The sequence below is a fragment of the Rattus rattus genome, chromosome 17, assembly GCF_011064425.1.
Source record: "Rattus rattus isolate New Zealand chromosome 17, Rrattus_CSIRO_v1, whole genome shotgun sequence".
NCBI lineage: Eukaryota > Metazoa > Chordata > Mammalia > Rodentia > Muridae > Rattus > Rattus rattus.
In genome coordinates, this window is record NC_046170.1 from 21929574 (window position 1) to 21947945 (window position 18372).

The following is an 18372-nucleotide window of genomic DNA, read 5'->3' on the forward strand; positions in this document are numbered from 1 at the left end:
CCTTTGCATGTGTGATGTGTACACAACTCTGATGTTGCTTCAGTTCTCCCAGTAGGAAACCCATAGAGCTAGGATTTGTTCAGGCATTTTTATATTAGGCGTTTATTCCCCAAATTCTATGACCCTAATCACTAACCTGGGCCAACAGGAGTTCATAATAGAACTGTCAACCAGAGAGCATGCATAGGATGGTAGGGCTTATGGCACTGACTCAGCTAACCATGACTCATGACTAGGATGGTAGGACCTATGGCACTGACTCAGCTAACCATGACTCATGACTAGGATGGTAGGGCCTATGCCACTGACTCAATTAATCATGTCACATGGGAAGAAATGGTCCCAAGAAGGTAAGCAGCTTCCTCTGACCTTTTCAAACCACATTATTAAGTAGGACAACACCTAGTGATAATATCAATCAGTATGATTGGCAAACTATGTTTATGGTTGAAAATTTTAACCTCCACCCAAACTAGCCTGTACTTCTCACACCATCAATGTGATACTCATATCACCTCCCCTGGAGGGACATCAGTGTATCTTTACTAATACCTTTTCTCTCTCCAGAAAACAAAACAAAAATAATGAAGCGCTCAGCTACCTGTTCAAGATGGCTTCCGCCACTTGGATTCTTCTTTTTTCTCCTTCCAAAGTTCCCTCGGTGCCTCTTCTTGCCTAGGGTCACTCTTGCCAATCCTGGCAACGGAACTAACACATCTTATAGTTTATTTAAAAACTTTTTTGAGACAATGAAAAAGTATGTTTGTGGGAAAAAAGTGATCCTTGAAATGTATAAGATATCTTACTGGGAGAGTTTAGCCCAAATAAGATCTTATAAATAATTGGTCCCCCTTCCACACTTAATTTTGCTCGGAATTTATAGAGAAGAAGCATATTTTAATATTAGCAGAGTCTTACTCTGTTGATGTTGCATTCTGATTTCCTAATAGAGAAAAATAATGATTTCAATTGAAAAACATAAATTTTAAAGATCATCAAATCATATCAGCCTTTGGGAAAACAGTTCAGAATGAGAGATGGGACTGGGAGAGCCGTGCGGCTGAAGATGAAATCAGCTACCGTTGTAGGCATTAACAACAGATGCAGTTCATTCTGCAAGTCATTAGAGGAGCCATTCCGGAAACGCTCGTCTGTGTCATGCCTCGCTTCTCCAACAACACACTGCAAGGGGAATAAGATGTTTCCAGGAAACTTGACAGACATCCAATGTATTTATTTCTGACTTTCTATCCTCCCTTCCATCACTTTCTGCTCCAAAGAGAGAAGTTGAAATTATGAGTGAGGATGGTGTTTTCCAATAGCCTATTCTTCTGAATATTGATGAACCTTTATAATGAAAGCATTTTCCGTTGTCTTTACCTTATTAGTGCTACCTAAACTAGGAAGTAGATGATTATTTAATAGAGCAAAAATCAACCTACACAGTGAGTTCATAGAAAATGTATGCGTCTAAGAGGTTATGGAGAGAAAAGTAAAAAGAAAAAGTTTTTTGAGTGAAACTGAAAAACATAAAAATTGAAAAAATAAAGGTGGGAGGGGGAGAGCAAATATTGTAAGCAAGACTGTGAAAATAACAAACTGTGAAAATAACAGACTGTGAAAATAACAGACTGTGAAAATAACAAAGTATGAATTGTCTTGTAAATTGCCTCCAGGGGCTTAGAGTTATAAAGACCTGGTTGTTTGCTGGAGGAAGTAAGTTTATAATCAAATTGAATAAGTATAAGTTATCTAGAAGAGATAACGTCATAACAGGGGAAGGAGAAGCAGAGGGTACAGGGTGAGTCTGTCTCTGGCAAGTACCTACCAGCAGCGTGCAGAGAAGCCAGGGCCAACTCCAAAGGCAAGTCTAGCCACAGAGGCCCAGTGCTCTGTCTTTCCAAGACATCTGACTCTTATAATTCCTTGCTCACCATGTAGACTTTGTGATATAGGACTGATTTTCTTTATTGAAAAGAGAGTGAGGGCTTTGATAGGATGGTTTTTGTTGTATCTTATTATATTTGGGATTATCGAGTCTCAACCCACTTTAACTAAGAAGTTCAAGATAAAAGCAGCAGCAGATCTGGTGTCTCCTGAGGGCCCACTTTCCTGGTTCACAGATGACATTTTTCCGTGGATGTCACATAGTGGAAGGGGATGTAACATGCCCTCCAGCCCCTTGTAGAGAGACACTAATTCCATTCATGTCAGCTCTACCACAAAGGCCTACCACATAGTCCCTCAGGGGTAGGCTTCAACACGAATTCCAGAGGTACCCAAACATTTAACCACAACACTGCCTTACTCATCAACTCCAGTGACACCCACTCATGGCTGTCAGTTTAACATGGATTATGGTTAAAGAAGCAAATGAATTAGTAATGGTAAATTAAGATTTTACAGAAGTGTGATTGATTGTGGTAATAGATACAAAGAGAGAACTCCACACTGATATATTTTTTTCCTTACTGGAAGATTTCTTCTCAAGAGCAATTCTTATCTTTCTTTCATGACTGTGAAAAAGCCGGAGCTTAGGATTGCCTCGGGCAAGTAAGCTTGAAGGTCTTCTTGGGATTGAGCGAAAGGTAATAACTGAAATCTAGGTCAAGATACTATTTATTCTGTAGAGAATTGTTTAAGATAATGCTTAAAATTTAAGTTGGAACACATTTTAATCTATGATTCATACCGTGCCTATCAGATATTCTTAATGACTGCACACATTGTAATCTTTTCCTGACTACTTTGAGGAATTTCCTAACATCAAGTAGAACAGCCATTAAATTATCATTATAAAGATATCAAGTTCTCTTCATAGCATCTAACTATCTCTCAAGGCACATGGATGAGGTATGTGTCTGGAGAGCTTTGGAAACTTCAATCCATCTCTTCAGAGGGAGAAGGAAAACAAAGAGTCTACGGAAGAAACAGTAAAAGAGAATAGGAAAAGAGAGAGACATGGCGCTCAGTGCATAACGAGGAACAAGACGAAGCCACCGATGGTTCCAGCAAGAGATACAGACATGTCTAATTTCATAATAATTCTCTTAAAAATCAGTGAAAATATACTTGAGAGTAAGATGGTAAAGATTGGGACTGAATAAAAATAGTTATTCTTTACAAATAGGTTTTTATGGAAGAAATTAAACTACCGTGCATGTGACTTAATTTCAGACAAAATCACTCTCATTCACACGAAATACCAAAGGATCATGTGATATTTGAGAGTATGAACTTAACATACATAGTGATTTACTCTGAAAGCATTTTTTTTTGTCCAATTCCTTCCGGCAATTGATTATGAACACTGCTTACATATGAAGAAACATACCTCATAGCATAAATCTTAGGGCAAAGTAAAAAAAAAAAACAAAACAAAAAACCTCAAATTCAGAGGCAACTGCTCAGCTAATATCCATAAAATGACAACAGAACAACGTTTCCTTTTCTGGATAAAGATTTTCCATAGCAACAAAAACTTTTAAAAAACAATAAGTGTTAAGAAAGGTAGAAATGCATGCTTACATTATTACAGGATAAGAACAAAAGTTTTGTGAGAATACATGTTTGAATTATATAAGAACAACAGTTAATGTTGGCATACTTTGAAGTTTAGAGATGGTAAGATAGAGACTTGGTTGCCAATGTCTGAACTCTGTGGCTATATACTCACAATAAAGGCCATGTATGCCTTGGCATCAAGGACAGGAGAGAAGGCCATGTGAGATCACACAGTCTGAGGTGTGGGAATTGTGACTGGCTGGAGGTTTGTATGGAAAGAGAGGATGGGAGGAAGAAGGAACTAATGAGATATGGGGCAGATTTCTGGCTCTATTTTATACCTCAGAACTTGCTCTACCATCCAGGTATTATCCTTACAAAATATAGGAACATGGTCACAAGGAGGCTAGACAGGACTTTTAGCTGCAAGTGGATTTTTTAAACTGCCAGTGACTGAATCACAAGGTATTTTTCTCCAAGGCAAGTGCAGAACAGACAAATTTTAGCTGAAGAGATAGAGGTCTGAAGAGAGAAATGGTCATGCAGGCGAGGAGAGGAAGATGAAAACCTGACAGCCAACACTCACAACACACTGGAAGGGCAGCAGGCTCTCTCCTTGACAGGCAAGCTGGATCATTGACATTCACAAATACGCTCCAATCTGCCTTTATAGTCAAAATGTCCAACTTTCCCCCTAGCAAAATCAGAGAGAAGTAATCTGGCCTAATTGATGTGAGTTTTATCTTCCTGTATTTCCTCTTTTATTTTTTGTGATGTTGCTAATAAGGAATGAAATAGCCAAAAAAATCAGAAAGATAGAAAGCAAAGGATGCTGAGAAGCCAGAATGACTAATCAGCCTCGTGTAACGGAGCTGCGGCGCTGGGGTGTTCATCTGAAGATCAATGGCTTCCCCTACATTCCAAACTCTCAAAGACCACAAGTGGAGTAGGACCTGGTCAACATTTTATGTACAATATTCTAGAATATTCTTCCAGAGTGGGCTGAAATTTCACTATCTGAAGCAGACTCACTGTGTGGTACTTCCCCTCTGGCCCCGCCCCGCCCCACCCCAACCGGACATCTTAGTGAGACTGCGTAGTTGACACTACTCTCTGAGTCTAACTAGTCCCCTCCCCTCCAAGGACGACAAGAAGAAGGAAGATGCCTGAAAGTCGGCCCAAAAAGACAAAGACCCAGTAAATAAATATGGTGGCAAAACCAAAAAGAAGTGGTCCAAAGGCTAGATTTGGGACAAGCTGAACAATCTTTTCCTGTTTGACAACAATCTCTGTAAGGAAGTCCCCAACTGTAAGCTTATTAATCCAGCTGTGGTGTCCGAGAGACTGAAGATTCAGGTTCCTTGGCCAGGGCAGCCCTTCAGAAGCTACTTCGTGTGGAGTTGGTTTCAAATCACAAAGCCCAAGTAATTTACACCAGAAACACAAAGGGTAGTGAAGCCCCAGCTGCTGGTGAAGAAGCATGAACACATTCAATCAGCTGTCGATTTGGGAAAATAAAATTACATTGAATCAAAAATAAGATAAAGTGGTATGACAGTGGAGGGTTCTCTTCTCATGATTTTGTATCTTTCTCTTGTCCTTTAGACAAGTGACTATATGTGGAGGAGAAGGGAACAGAGGGCGAGATGTTCCCTCTGGCTTCTTAATGCCCTCTGCTATCTGCAAACCCTTCCCTTTCTGTCTCCAGAAGATATGTGGAGTGCTGTTACTCAGTGCACACCGATATAGCCACAATCTGAGGACAGGAACAGTTAAAGGTGATTTTCTGTCCAGCATGGTTGGCACATGCGTGTAGTTTCAGTACCTGGGAGGGAAGGGCAGGAGCTTAAGGACTTTAAGGCCAGGGTCAACTACATAGCAAGCTTGATTCCAACCTTGGCTACATTAAACCTTACCTCAAAGAAATAAAGAACAGCAAAAGAAAAGATTTGTAGCTTGTTAACCCATGCTCCTGCCCTTTTCAGGCCTTCAGTCCCACTGTCAAGCCTGACATGCTAAGACTCATCAATGACTACCACTGGGCCCTTCTTCCCTGGATGCGTTCTTTGCTTCTATCCCTCCCTTCCTAACTCTATTTTGTTCTAGTTCTGAGATCTGAAAAATCATTCCCTCCTGTCTAAGAATCTTTAGATTACTCATCATCTCCATAAGTATGGTGGCCATCCTTGGTTGTCTTCTTGACTATGTATAGAAGAACTAAATAAACCCACAAAATAGAGGGGTACACCTATGAGAGATTTTTGCTTAATCTGAAGTGGGAAGAATCACTTTGAATCGAGATCTTTGAGATGTGAAGACACATCTTTAATCCAGATATTTTGTGGTGGGATGACACACTTCTAACGTGGGCCATGCCTTCTACAGAAGCTTATACAAGGGCATGGAAGAAGGAGGAGGGGAATCCTGTTCTTTGCCTGCTCACTCCCACCTGGATAGCAAGTCCATTCTTTCACTGACATTAGAACTTACTTTTTTGGGATTCCAGTGTAAACTGAAAACCAGCTGAGGCACAGACTGAACAACTACTAGATAATTGGACCCTTTCATAGGCAGCCATTGTTAGAATAGCTGGACCACAGCCTGTAAGTCATTCTAATAATTCCTCTTTCTATATATAGAGATTCAATCTGTACATTCTGTTACTCTAGAGAACCCTTACTAATACAGATTTTGGTACTAGAAGTAGTTCTACAGCAACAGAAGTATAAGGATTAATCTTGTAAGTATCTGGAATCGGCTTTTCAATTTATCAATACCCACAGTTACTGAAGCCTCTCTAGTTATTGAAGCCTCTCCTGGAACCCAGAGAATACTGAAAACCCACGGTGTAAACTATTTTACACACTTAAGGAGATAAATGAATTTGCTTATTTTGATTCACCAATTGTGAGTGGCATAGGCTTTTTTGACAGTTTGTGGGAACATAAGGAAAATGATGACGTTGGTTGGTTGCTCCTAGCATCGCTACAGAAATTGACAGGGAAAGAATGAGCTTTAGAACCAACTTCTATCATCTTAAAAATGGTGAAGGACAACCACTAACTAAGGTGATAAAAATGATTGGCTGTAGATGCACGTAAACAGTTTAAAGGTTCCAAGTGTGCCCAGCCTCAGTGGGTGTGGTGGTTAAAGTAAGGCCATTAATTGGTGAAGAATAGAATCCTGTAACTTGGAATAGGAATAGGTGGGGGGACCCCTGCATGCTCAGATTCTCAAGGATTTACCTCACCTGAGGAAACAGTCTCTCCCCCGTCAGCAGAAGATGTTCTCACATCCAGACCCTAAAATACCCTCTTTGACTTAGAAAATCCATCCTTCATTGTCTGCCAAATCAGCCTTGACTTTCACCAGGCAGACAATACCGATGTGTTTCAGGGTCCACCAATAGTTATCTCTAGATTTATATCTAGACTTAAGGCTCAGTAGGCTCTTAGAGGGGAGGAAGAAAGTGTGGTCCATGAAAGGTGCACTGCACTGCTACAGAGCTTAATGAGTTTGCTAATCCACCCAAGTAGAAGCCTTGGGAATAATTTTAAGGAAGCATTAGGTGGTTTAAAATACAGCAATATAACTCTGAGAGGGTTACTCCAAGTTTCTTCTTGCATTGCCAAATGGTTTTCCATTCTCCAAAAGCATAACTCACGCTTCTGTTCATCCCTGGAGAGGAGAGCCCTCAAAATCAGTCCCCTGATAGGAAATGTTGGTGCCAGGCTGAAGATTCAAAGTCTTCATCTATTTATTTTATAAGTTATGGGACAGATGACACTCATGGCTCTGTGTGTCTTTAGGAAGTACCCTTTCTCATAGCTTGCAATGTTAGGTTTCCTCGGTGACAACTGTGGCTGTTTTAACTGTCAGAAATACATGTCCACATCTAAACCGAACACTGACAGTGCAGATGTCTTCATTCAGGGTTCATTACTACGTTTGCCTTTCCATCCAGTCAAATTTGTCCCCTGAATTCTAAGCAGAAAGCACCACACTTATGGGAGAGACTTTATCTACTAAATGTTTATTATTTTAACTTCTAGAATATTCATCTAGTCACCCCCTCTTGTTTTGCTTTGGTTTTGTTTTAACATACCCATTTATTTTCTTCTCCAGGTTACAAATAATTTGTATTTCACTTATGTATTAAATTGGGTAAGTCATGGTACCCAGATAATTGACCAAATACCAGTCTAAGAGTTGCCATGAAGGCATCCTAAATGTAGTTGAGATAAACATTTAAATCAATACACTTTGAGGGAAGAGTATCTGATATGTGTTACAGGCGACAGCCCAAGATGTTTTCTGTCAGTATACTTTCAACACATTTATGGTCAACAAAACTTCCGTGGGTGGGTGGTTTTGCTAACAAGCAATTCTTGGCAGAAATTACTCGAACACCTATAATTAAATTTGATTTTCATACTATCTATCTAGAGTTACAGTTAGACCTCTGGGCTAAGGGCTCAGTTCTCTCCCCAAGTCAAATGCCTAAGTCTAGAACATCTAACCAATCAGGTATCAGCTGGAGGCTACTACCACACTCGTCCAGGTTCAGTCCTTTCCTACCATGGCAAAAAACACTCAGAGAAATAGTTCTTTAAATTCACTAGATTATGACAGAGGAACGATAGGAAGGCATAATAATGCACAAATGGAATCTGTTTGTTAGGCTGAGGCAAGAGAATTGCAAGTTCAGGACTGGCCTACGCTCTAGAGTAGGTTCAAAGCCAACCTGAAAGACTTAGCAAGACCCTGCCTCAAAATAAATATATGAAATGAACTGCAGATGTAACTCAATGGTAGAGTACTTGCTTAGCGCATGAATATTTAATACTGCTAACAAGAAACAAGCAATAATAAAAGCAACAATGTCTCTATCTGTCTTTCTCTGTCTTTCTCTGTCTCTCTCTCTGTCTCTCTCTGTCTCTCTGTCTCTGTCTCTGTCTCTCTCTCTCTCTCTCTCTCTCACACACACACACACACACACACACACACACACACTACTCATACAAATGAGGAGAGGGAGAGAGAATTACAAAAGGATTACAAAAGGAATTGGAGTATAGCCCAGTGGGAATGGCAGAGGTTAAGCTAATCAGGAAGGGCTGTGTGCCATCTTGCTCTTAGTGACCTGAAAGGAAGCTCTCCAAAGCCAATGGCTGTGGAGGTTTAATGGAGGCATCATCACAGCAGGTCCAGCCTAGTATTAGTCAGGCTTCAGCTTTCCTCTCCTTGAGGCATGGGACCTCAAAATCCCAAGGTTCCGATGATGGCTCTGTCTGGCGGCCTAAGAGTGGCTTCCTTGCAACAAAGATGCTTCTGTCTCTGGGAATCGTGAGGAGTTGGAACCTCTGCATCATGAACGATGATGAGAGAAAGCCAATGTCTGACACATACTTTCCATTTCATCCTCAAATTACAGGAACCTAAGGAGCCCTGCACCAGGAACCAGGATGAGTAGCAACCAAATCAGGGATGAGAACAGAAATACAGATTCATTTCACGGAGCCCAATATCATGTTCCTGTACACACTCCAACAGCCCATGGATTCTGTTCCTCTTGAGAACCCTCTCAATTCTACCTGGGCCTACCCCCTTCCATGACACCGCTTACCTTTTCTTTCTTACAGACAACAAATGGAGGCCCTGCCAACATTCCTTATACGTTGTATGAATATCAGACTCTCTTATTAATTACCGCTGATTAGCCAAAAGGCAAATATTTAATTAAACCTTGAGAGATAATGAAATTGCACATGAATTATCTATCTAAGAGCACACAGGTCTGTACGTTTCATTAAAATGCTTTAGCTAATAATCGCATCTCCCATACCCAGTCTCTGTTAGCGTAAGTTGATTTTTTTTCAAGCATGTTTCCCTAGAGTGATGCCCCCTCGACCCCTCTCATCCCTACCTCCAGGAAAGTGGTGTATTTGTTGACTTGCTACTTGGTAACTCAACCGTGTCCCATTAGAGCCACTGCTAATCACACCATCACAGGCAGACACGTTGATCATTGTCTTTGAATGAATATCGTCAGGAGTAGTGACGACCAGTTTGGATAACAATGAAGCTTCTAAAAAGATTTGTCTGAATGATGAACAGTGCTCAGGTTTGGGTCAGTTTTCATATGTTTCTGTTTTCTAATATATGTTTGATGCTTCTGGCTGTGGATTTATACAGGGCGAGACAGGCACTGTGATGCTCGCTGAAAGGTCTTTTACTGCTTATCCCAAGTATGCACATGGACTTTTATTTGGTTTATTAAGGATTGTGTCAGACTTTTCACTGCTATAACTAGTGGGAAAATGTAGTTTAGAGATGATTTATTTTACTTTTCTTTTTTTTTTTTTTTTTTTTTTTGTTTTTTTTTTTCGATTTTAGTTCACCCCTATTTTTTCTGAGGTTTTAGTCCATACTTAGTTGGCACCATTGATTTTAGGCTTCCAGTGAGGCAGAATATCATAGCAGCAGGAATATATGGCAAGAGCCTGCACTTCATTATGGACAGGAAGCAGAGGGTGGCGACTTGGGTAAGGTTCAATCTCAAAGGACCTTTCCTACAGTGAGGTCCAACTCCTAAAGCTTATTCCCCCAAATAATAACACAAGCTATAAAGGAAACCCTTAACTAGGAGACTGAAGTAGGGAAATACAATGTTAATTCATAACACATATGCATTAAAAAATACAAACACCTCCATTGTGCTTAAGTGCAAACAGGACTGAAGGAGTTCTGAGAACTCCAATGAAGGCCTCAAGAGAGAATTCTGAGGAGAATGAGCCAGAAAGCTTCCAGGGGAACTCCCAAGACAGAGCAACCAGCCTCAGGGCTTAAAAAAGAGCAGCAATGGCTGTTCACTTTTGGAATTGGTGAAGCACCACCCTTTCCACCACTTCCTCTTGGTTTTACCCTAACCCATCCTTCTTTTTAAGATGCCAGAAGTTAATAATAAAGGGGATAGGGCATGTTAATAGTCCTACCCTTTATATATCAGAGTCCCACAGTTTTATATATGGACTCTTCTTGTCCTTTGGGTATTTTGTCTTAGGAAATTCTAATGCCTGGGGCATGCTGGCCTACACAGGTTTCCTTCCTGCATTTGATGATGCTCTTCCCAAATTCTGGCCACTCTTCCTCTGCTGCTGCTCAAATGTGTATTTATGCAATGAAGATTTGGGGATTATCAGCTTCCTAAGTGGCTGTCTATCCCTGTGTCCAGCTGGCATTGCTGGAGTGCTTGACACAAAGTTGATCTTTGATGCCACAGAGCTAGGTAGAGTGGATGCTGCACGTGGTCCTCTGCTGTAGGGCTTATTCCTCCACTAAACAAACTGGTGAAGTGACCTATAGGTCGGCTCTCAGGATTGTGCAGCATGGGTCAGTACTGTCACTTTACAGAATAAGAAGTATTAAACTGTTAATTGAGCTAGAAACAAAACCTCAATGAGTCTTGGAGTTTGCCATATTCCAACTCATTTAATCAAGCAAGAAGATGCAATCACATGCCACATACTCACGTACTGGGCAATCATAAACTACATATGCCACGTTGGTCCCTTAATAATAAAGCTAGTAATGTCTTAGTTCACAAAAGCACTTTAAACTGAGATGGCCATAGCTGTCTTAGTTCACACAAGCATGCTCTTACGTTTGTACAATAATAACATTGCCAAGCTGAACCCTCAGACCATGAGCCTATCTTTGAGCAAAGCGCAACTATGTTTAATATTGTGTGTTTTTAATTATGCATGTCACTTTAATTGTATAAATAGCTCTGACACCTTCTAATATAAAGGTGGCATCAACATGTTAAAAACATTTGAGAACACAACTGAAAAGGACTTTTGTAAGAATAATGCTCAAGATGAATGCTAAATTTGTGCTTCTTCACGGCTCCGGTTTTTGTGTCAGTTACTCTGTTGTGTGCCTTAGATTGACATCACCAGTCTACACTGGACAGTTAAAAGACATAGAATAATACGTCCTTTTTCTGTTGACCTGAGACAGAGTTTTGCTATGTTGCTCAGGCTGACCTCAAACTTGCGATCCTGTTCCTCAACCTCTGGCATGAGTCACACCATCCCCTATCATAATTCATTTTATTGCCACTGTCCTTACACATCTGTGGTCAGAGTTGAGTCTTTACTTACAGTCTTGGCCAGAGCAAACAGATATCACAGAAGGAAACCAACCTTGCCACTTACTAGCAAAGCTGTAACGCTAACAGAGATAATGCTTCTAACTTTCCTTTCCTGTCCTCTCAAAAATGTGATAAGTTAGAAATTCTGAGAGGTATCCACTGGTTCTAACTGTGGGCTTGACAGAGGGGTGACACTTCAACAGCTTTGCTGTGACTGTTCTCATTGATCTGTGACTTCCGAGAATGAGCTATTTCATTAAATGGTTCCTGTTTGAACAGAAGCTCACAACCACCACAGTGGGAGCAGATACACAAATGTGGAAATCATGGTTCATCTGCAATATTTGGAGATGAAGACTGAAAAGGCCCAAAAGCAAAAATGTGACCATTTCCAGAACAAGGTAAGTGCAGAGCGGAGCTGCTTTCTGGGTGACCCCATCCTGCTACCAGGACGGAGTGCCAGGGGAGCCCAAATGAGCCTCCGACCAGCAGGAGTCCCTCAAGTTAAACGCAGAGACTTGCATTCTGAGTGCAGTTATTTAGACTGAAAATGGAAACGTGTGACTGCAAGGCAGATCTCATTCATGCATAATTGAAGCACCCAAGGGTAAAATACCGAGGCACAATAGCTGACATCTGATAAAAAGAGAGTAGGGGAAAAGGAGAAGTTAAAAACAAGGTACAAGACCCTGGGGACTGTGGAGAGGAATGCCTGACACAGGCCAAGTAATCTCAAATAAAAATATCCAAATTATCAGACAATGCAAACATAAAGACAAATGCATGGAGGAGACATGAGGGCTGGGGAGACAGAAAGTGCTTAGACTATCAAACGCTCGAGGAACATGTCACCAGTTAATGACACTCTTACTCTAACAGAACGCCCCAGTAATCATATTCAGGAAGCTGGGTCATGTAGAGTCATACCTTGTTTAATAACAGGGATGCATTCTGTGGAGTGTGTTGTCTGCTGATTTCTTATTGTGCAAATACTGTACAGTGTCCTCATATAGACTAAGACAGTTACAGCATCATTGGGCCACATCATCTCATGGGACCACCAGAATTTTCATGGACTGTTGTTTACCCAAATATAATGGTGTAGTGTATGACTCTATGGAGGAACTAAACAGAATCAAGCAAAATTAAATTAAACCCTCAAATCATTGTGTTTGATTAAGCGATAGCCAAAATGGCAGTACACCATATATTATAAAGTCCATGGGACATACATATGCATAGATATAATCATTTTCTTAATTTACTTTGAGAATAAATATGCTACAGTCTATAGGCTTCTACTATACTGGAGAAGGTCTAATTCTCTGTATTGTAACTGTTTAAAACAGTCCTTTTCATCTGGGAACCAAATGGAGGAGACTAAGTTGAGAAAATTAGGTCGCCTTGGTTGTAGTATATTAATAAATTTTATATTCAATTGAACCTCACTGGTGGCCAGCTTTCCCGTCTGTATGGGAAGAAACATTGGCTTCCAATCTTGACAGCCATTTCTAGCAAGGGAATTCTAAGACTTAGAGATATTATGCTCACACTCAACAATTTCTTTCTACCAGTTTCATAAAGCCTTCTTTTTTTCCCCCTGATTTATTTTGCTGGTGTCCATGAACACCAAATGCCCACACCCATCTGGTGCCAATGCCCACCCAGTACCCATGCCTGCCCACCATCCATGTTCATCAATGCCATGCTTGTGTAGTACCCATGCCTGTGAGTTTACATCAGAAACAAGAACAGAAGAATCAAGGCAGTGACTTGTCACCTTTCTTCCTTGTGTAGGACCCTAGAGCAAACAGCTAACAGTGCCTAGGTTAGATGATTAAATATCCCTCTGCACGCCTCTTTCCCTGGCAAGAGTTTTCTAGAAGAGTTCCTTCTAGTTTTACCTGACTTGTATTCAAAGTTACTCTGAGGACTTATACATTTTCTTACTTCCTTCCCAGCCTACCTGACCTAAAAAACAGTCTTGACTTCCCAAGAATAAAGTCCTCATGTTGACATCTGCATTTGCAAAAGATTTTAATGGCAACAAATCCAGGTGAGGGGAGGAGGGAGTTCCTGCAGGTATTGATCTTAAATCCTAATTTTCTAGTTTCCAAAATGAAGTAAGAATGTGCTGTTCAGCCAGGCGATGGTGGCAGACACAGGTGGATCTCAGAGTTCGAGGCCAGCCTGGTCTGGCTGAATTCCGGGACAGCCAGAGCTACACAGAGAAAATCTGTCTCAAAACCAAACCAAACCAAAACAAACAACCTCCCCCCAAACAAAAAAAACAAAATCAACAACAAAGAATGAGCTCTTCTACAATATGCGTGCAACTTGTGATAAAGTAAATCAAGGCAAGTTTTAATTCTGCTGACCTCCCAGGGGACAGCAGAAAACATCCCCAGTTGAAAGAAGATAAAAACTCTTTCCTCCCACTCTTCCAGTGACAAGCCTACACCCGGGGACCTGGAAGAAAAGGTTATTCAGAGCTCTGGTAACTAGAAGAACTCAAGAAAATGGGTAAGTTTACCTCACTCCAAACATAGCACCTACCTCATAAGTTAGACCTAGTGACTGCCATGTGCCCTGGTCTCCTGACAAGTGATGACCGTGTGTCCTCTCTTGTATGAAGCTGGCATCACTGCTCACATGATGAGTGGCCAAACCTTCAGCAGTAATCTTAGTGCATGAGTAATTGTGGGTCAATCCCTAGCTCCAGGTTCCTGGCAATATAGGAGAGGAAAGGGAAAAGAAGATGGGGTAGTGACTCTTCAAGAACCTGAGACATACATAAGTAATCTCTTTTCACCCAGTGAGGACGTTTACTTAACTGTCTTCAGTGAAGGCCACTTTTATTTAAAACATTTTTAAAGGCAAAAGGTATCTCTAAAGAATTGATCCCCAGGATTTCAGGACTTCTAGACCCAGAATACATACATACATACATACATACATACATACATACATACATACACACATACACACACATACATATGTACATACACACACACATACAGACAGACAAACAGAATTTGTAAGCTTGAGCCAGAATTTGTAAGCTTGGGTTACTACTTTGACTCTCTGATCAAAAAGAAAGTATCATTAAATGCCTACTGTATTCATTTGTAACTATAACATTTAATATACTAAATATAAATGATTATTTGCACACATATTTATCTTAATATTGTTGGAATATATTATTTTATGTAAAATGAATTATTTTTAATGTAAGTGTTTACATTCTTGCTTCTTTCAATTTTCTAAAATCCTATGGGCAAGTTTTTTTAAATTTAAATCAATGAGCTATTAAATTAAAATGCAATAAATGTCCATTGATTGTCCACTGAAACCATTAGAGCATGGTTCTGTAAGAAACCCTGTGTAATATTAAGAATGTAACAGTTGTCTGGGTCCAGGAAGCACACAACAGCTTGTGAAGTCCCACATAGTGATGGCTCTTAGACCGAATCCAACTGAGATCTCCCAAAATAAATATACTGGGCTCTAAAAATTGTACCCAAGGCCAAGAAAGCACCGGGGAACTTCTTCGTTAATAAATGCATTTGTCTAAAATCATGTTCTATAACACAATGGAAGATCCATATTGAAAACTCAACCTGTAGTGGGAGGAGGGAGATGGCACAAAATGCAGTGGGTGATCAGGCATGAAAATGTTCACAAGGAACTGGCAAAGAGAGAATGGTTGGGGTCAGAAGACCGCTCTCATGGCCATGGATGAACTGGACGACCACGCTCGTGGCCATGGATGAACTGGACGACCACGCTCGTGGCCATGGATGAACTGGACGACCACGCTCGTGGCCATGGATGAACTGGACGACCACGCTCGTGGCCATGGATGAACTGGACGACCACGCTCGTGGCCATGGATGAACTGGACGACCACGCTCGTGGCCATGGATGAACTGCACTGGAGAAACAAACACTACTCTATTAGTTACCAGGACTCCCCTGAGATCCAAAGCAACAAAGTACAGAAGACATTTATTAGGCTACCTTCAATCGTACAAGACTAAACCCGCCACACGCTCCTGAAGGCTGCAGAGCCGGGTGAGCCAGCCGGTGGATTCTCAAAAGAAGCTCAACCTCTTAGAAGAAGAGAAAGCCCAACGATACAACATCTATGTGAGACTGAACACCCTGTGGAGACTTTTGGATTCAAATCCATATTCAAAGGTTAAAGAATCTGGAGTCTGATGTATTTGGGCACCAGGAAAACAATCCATACCCACTCAACAAGTGTAGACACAAGAGCTCCCACAAAGTCCGTAGCCCCTTGGAAAGCATGAGTTACATTTGGAATATGTCTTCTTATCCCGTTTGCTTTAGCATACATCTATTTTCTCTAGAAATACCATTGCAGCTAGCCACAGTGTCCGTTTACATGGTTCTGGGCAGTCTACAACCCAGGCACGTGGGCAGCCAAAACTGACCATCAAAACCATAATCTACAACTCATCACTTATAACTGCTATACTGCAATGCCAGGTGGTGGTAATCTTCAAAATTCTATTGATAAAATGGAGAGATATTTTAAGAAGGGGAAGAGAAAGATGGCCATAGGTCTCTAGGTAAAGCTTTTCCAACTCCACTAAGCACACCACCCTTCCTCTTCGAATTCATCTGCTCTTGGGCAAGACAATTAAAATTTCTAAATCTCAATCTATTTACCTACATTTTGAGGTTACTAGGAGTTGGTATGTAATAATGGAAAGAGCAGTCAATAAAAGAATTTGTATTAAGTACTGTCTGCATAGTAATTGTCAAATCAAGGGCGAGATCATGTCTAAGAATAGTATGGCTTAATAAAAGGAAAATTTTTATTCGAGTTAATGAAATCTTATTTCTAAAAAAGTAAGATGCTGATGCTAGAGAATGACCCCATTTCCCTTAAATGTATAGTATTAGGTCTTTTGAAGAAATCTTAGAATGAAAGGGAAGAAACTCAGAACAGGAGAAGAGTTTAAAATCTAACATTTATAGAATTGAATGTTAATAGCCCATGGATTTACCGTTAAGTAGGATCAAAGCTGTATCGTCCATAGAGTAAAGGAGATGCATTTACAATGGGGACAGAAGAAGCTAAACCTCTTTTCTAGAAGCTATCTGACTGTAACTCTGGCTGCTGAGAGAGTTCCTTCCCAAAGTCTGAGTGCTGTCTAAACCATTAGCCCGGGCAGCCCAGCTCTGCCCCCTCGAGTTTGGGGAACAAGAATAAGGCAAATCTGGTCATAAGATGGTGTGTGGGATCCATAAACACTGCCTTTGATCTCTTTCATACAAATATTTTCCCATTAGCATGGAAGACTGAACTTGGAGGGTCTGAATCTTTATAAAGATAAAGTCAGAACTTCTCTACCACACTCTGGAAACCAGCAAGAACTAGATAAAAATGTCAACCTTAGTCACTTGCTAATTCGTGGTCTCAGTTTTCTCTTTGGCAAAACAGTTACTTAGCACAAAAGCAACCTCTGAGCCCTTTCTCATTTCTCCTCGTGTATCCGTGTCTCAGCCACCTCCTCCTGTTCTAGAACAGCGCCAACTACTTGACTTTATATAAACTCACAGGGAACGTACGTTTTGACCTCCTTTGGGGCACTCTCCTTTGAGCAACTGCGCATCTCAGTCTTGCTGACAGCTGGGAGTCAAGCTCGTCTACATTTGCAAGGCATCCTAATTTGCTTTCTGTTTTGCAATAAAACACTCCGCTAAATGCATCTTGAGGAGCAAAGGGCTTGCTTGGCTCACATCTCTAGATCACAGTCCTTTAAGTAGGAAATCCAAGGCAGGAACCGAAGCAGAGACTCTGGAGCACAGCTTGCTGTCATCTTTCCTCAGGATCAGTTCTAGATTTCCACAGTCAAGAGCCCACCTTCAGTAGATGTGTGACTCTGGCCAAATTACAGAGATTCAGCCAACCACTATCAAATGCTCAGACCCTGAAAAGGTCGCTTCCAAGCTGGGCAATGTGCTTGCAACACCAGAACTTAAGAGGCTGACACAGAGAATTGAGGGTTCGAGGCTAACCTGTGCTACACAGAGAGAATGCATCTTAATGATAGGTCTGGTTCGCTTTCTGATGCCTTATCAGCCTGCTGTTTCTTCCTCTTTGCCTTGGGACTCCAGACTCTCAGTTTTTGACACACTGATGTTTTTATAGCCTAGTTATCATATAGGTCAGTAACCACCCTCCCCCTTCACCTGACTCTGCGTGGACACTGGCTTTTACCCAGAGAGCTCTTCTGAAAAGAGAAGTGCTTTTCCTTCTTTGTAGGACTGTGTGTGTGTGTGTGTGTGTGTGTGTGTGTGTGTGTGTGTGTGTGTGTGTGTGTTGTGTGTTCATGTATACAGAAGCCTGTGACTACATGTGCAGAGGCAGAGGGGATTTTAGGAACTCTTCCCATATGGTTCAGCAAACTTGACTTATAGCTAGAACTGCAGCTACAAAGAGGTACTAAGTTGTACCTCTTCCTGGAAGCCAAATTCTACCCATGTTTTCACTGATTCATTATCAGTTCTAGAAAGACTCATTGGGTGTTCATGCCATCCTGAGTTTGAAAGTCAGTTGACTTAGTGGGGCACAGGTATGCACACTGTTGTTCTTATGAGCTAGTCAGATTGCTTAGTGGACACAGGTATGGAGACGTCTGTCCCAAGAGCTAGGCTGTGTAGAGTTGAGAGCCCAG

General features: G+C 41.1%; 1 pseudogene; it reads left to right on the forward strand.

The window, feature by feature from the left end:
• Window positions 1-4349: 4349 nt before the first annotated feature.
• On the forward strand, window positions 4350-4988 carry LOC116886647 (annotated as a pseudogene).
• The last annotated feature ends 13384 nt before the right edge of the window (window positions 4989-18372 follow it).